The sequence below is a fragment of the Blastomyces dermatitidis genome (genome assembly GCF_000003525.1).
Source record: "Blastomyces dermatitidis ER-3 genomic scaffold supercont1.1, whole genome shotgun sequence".
NCBI classification, from domain to species: domain Eukaryota; kingdom Fungi; phylum Ascomycota; class Eurotiomycetes; order Onygenales; family Ajellomycetaceae; genus Blastomyces; species Blastomyces dermatitidis.
The window spans coordinates 2904968-2908694 of record NW_025544774.1 but is presented as its reverse complement, the minus strand read 5'-3'; positions in this window follow the sequence as shown (position 1 = coordinate 2908694).

The following is a 3727-nucleotide window of genomic DNA, read 5'->3' as shown; positions in this document are numbered from 1 at the left end:
TCATCACATGATCTCAAATCACATTATTTCAAATATTAAAAGATCTCAGATTCACTTTTCAAATAAAAATCTAGTTCTGAATAAAGAATATATTTGAATTCTTAGTCACATTTTCATTCTGATCTCATTATTGAGAATGGCATTAAATAAGATTATAAAATCACTTCTCACTTACATAATATTATAACATAGTGCTCATTTGTTGAAAATTTAATAGAGAGTATTATCAAATATTATTACTTTTCTGAACACAGATCATAATTCATATAATTTTAATTATAAAAAAAACATAAAATATAAAAAAAAAATAAAAAACAAAAAACAAAATAAACATAAGAAAAAATCACAATAAAAAAAAAAAGAAAAGGAAAAGAAAAAAATAAAAAATAAAAATAAAAAAAATCAAGATCACAGAGTCACAGTACTTTTAAAATACTCACTCTTCAGAGTCTTCATAATGTTTATTATTAATTATGTATTTCTCACAGTGAGAGTAACACAGCTGTAATGAGTCATTGTCTTAATATTATTTAATAAATAATCAGTATATATCTATATAAATGTGAATAATTAGAAAACATACACTTAAAAAGTGTGATTAGAGTGAACTCTGCTGTCACTTGAATAACATCAAGAACAGAACACTGAAATTAATAATTTCTCTCATCAATTTCACAGATAAGATGTGTGAAGATAATCTTAAGAAATATAAGATTTCTCAACTTCTGATAAAAATAGATCTCACAGAGAGACTCTATTTTCATGATATCAGAGACTGAGTATTACTAAAAAGTATTACTTTTATGTAATGTATATATACTTACTGCAGTGATTCACTCTCTGCACATATAACTGAGAGTTGCAGCTTTTTCACACTGCACAGCTCTCTCTGAGATACTGTCATCAGTTTACAATTTATACAGTCTCTCAGTTCAGCATATACTGCATGTATACAGCCCTGCATACTGAGGCTGTGTTGGTCATTATGACCTGATGTGATACTCACTTTTCACAAGCCATGTTTTATTTGAGAGAGAGGAGGAAGACACAACTGTTGTTTTATTAAGAAGAATATGAATAATTAGTATTATTGAATTAATTTGATTCATCTGCATTTAAAATTTGATTAGTCTATACTCTTCAATTTAAGGGTTTCTATGAGTGTTTTAATAGTTTTCATACCAGCTTGAACTTAGTGATGAATTGAAGAAGAAGAGAAATAAGAGAAGAAAGAAATGAGAATAACTTATCTTTATAATATGAAAACAGAGAATCACTGTAATCATTCTTTCTAGTAACAAAGATCTGTTTTCTGCATGTATTTCTGATATAGATTATATGATAAATGCATACAAAGAATATCAATAGTGCATGTATTAAATGAAGATAATATTGCTATATAATACTGTAGTCATTTCTGTACATCTCTGAAAGCTGTTAATAGTTTCTTTATCTCTTTATATTTAATAAGTTAATAATATATTTCAATACACTCTCTCTTTCATCATCATCATTATCATCATCATCATCATTATTATCACTATTATTATAATTATCATCATTATTATCATTATTATTATATTATTGCCTGTCTTCATCTCTCTCTTAACACTTATTAAAATTAATTATATCATCTCTCTTCAAATATTCTGCAGTTCTGCAGATCATCAAGGTGCATGAGCACTGTCACAGATTGAAGAGAGAGAAGAAGAAGATGTTCAAGTACAGAGAGACAGATTGTAAGACATATTATAATGTCTTGAAGAGACTCTGTAAGAAAGCAGAATAATAACAATTTTAAGTAATACTTCTGATAGATTTAGACTGAACTAAGTATAGAAATAATACAGATAATGCTGTCTGTGAGAGATTGAAAAAGAAGATAGTGAAGAGTCTTATACAGCAGCAGTGAGATCAGAAGAAGTCTTAAGAATGATTTGAAACTAAGATAAAGAGAGAGAGAAAGAAGAAGAGTGTTACTGTAAATAAATGATGATAGAAGAAGATTAAGAAGATATTAAAGCAGAAGATAAAGAAGTCAAAACTGATAAGTTTTTTATTGAGAGATAATAATTTTTGATAATACTTCTGTTCTTTAATTGATTAGCAGAAGCTGACAGAGAAGAAGGGAATTAAGATCTTGTTCAGATCTCAAATACACTTCATGATTCAGAATATTGAGAAGACAGTTCTACTCTCTGAGCATGTCAATCTGCTTACTGCTGAGGTGAAACCTGAGACAGCAGACCAGAAAATGCGGGATTTTGAGACACAGATTGACCTGGCTGAGAGAAAGCAGTAGAAACTCTTCTCTGAGAAGGCAGTAGAGAGAGATTTTGAGATAATTATCATCTCAGATGAGAAGAAGAAGAAAGAGAAGAAGAATGAGAAGTAAATTATGAAGAATAATAAGAAGAATGAGAAAGAGAAGAAAGATAATAAGTAGAAAAAGTTTTTTTCTTTTTATATTAGTTAGTTATAAGTTCATAATTATTAATAATTAAAATTAATTTTGAGTGTTTAAAAATTATTGTACAAGTTGTAATCAAGTCAGAAATAATATATATATATATATATATATTTAACTATCATGATTCACAAATCACTATAATATATAAGTATTAACATTTTTTCAATATTGATATTCACAATATTAATATATTTTTAATAATATTATCTGATAATATAATTTAGTAACACTCTCTTTCACAATATTAATATATTTCAAGAAATATGATAGAGATTAATCAAGATTATTTATTTACTTTTATACATTGATGATATTCAATCTGAGTTAGTACTAAAATTATAACTAAGCTAAGAAATAAGATTATTTTCTCTTATATTAATTCTTCTTACACACATCAGTGATCAGTTATTGAAAATAAATTATTATCTTTCTTAAATTATTATCATATCTTCTGAATTCACTTCTTTCATTTCTTTTACTTCTATTGAAGATTCATAAACTCTTCAAGAAATCACTGTGAATCACAAAGTCTATATTATTTATAATTCAATACAGAATACTCTCTTTCAATTATGATGAATAATCACTTTATTCTTCACATCTGATTTTAGGTCACAAAATTTATGAAAAACTCAACACAAATATTGAGATGAACTATGAAATAATTATTAACAGATTATATTGCAGATTACTGAAGAGTCATCTCTCTGCTATAATTACTGTAACTTTATTCAGAAATATTCATTATAAACTGATTATAGCTCTGAAGAAATTTTTCAACATCTGAAGTCATCAGAATGCAGATAATAAAATAAAAATAATCAGAAAATTACTACTAAGCTGATAAGTTACTCTATCAGATAATAATTTTTAATAATACTAACTTTCTAATTTGAAGAAAATCATGTAAAAATAATCTTATATCAGTACTCTGATTTCATAACTTTTATCTGATAACTTCTGTGAATAATTACTTTATATATATATATCTCTGAATCTTTCTCTTCAATTAATTGAAAACTCTGAATTTCAAACACTTCTTTAAATACTTAATTTAAATCTTTATATTTCATATCAATTCTGTCTTCAGTTCAACCTTGAAATACACTACAAAGTCAATATACAATATCTAGAATCAGAGTTGAAGAATTATTGAAGAGTGTCTCTTACAGTGAATGCATGAACTAGTACAAATAATCTTACATTTATAAGAGTTATATGTTATTACATTGATGAGAACTGAACTTATTAAGAGAT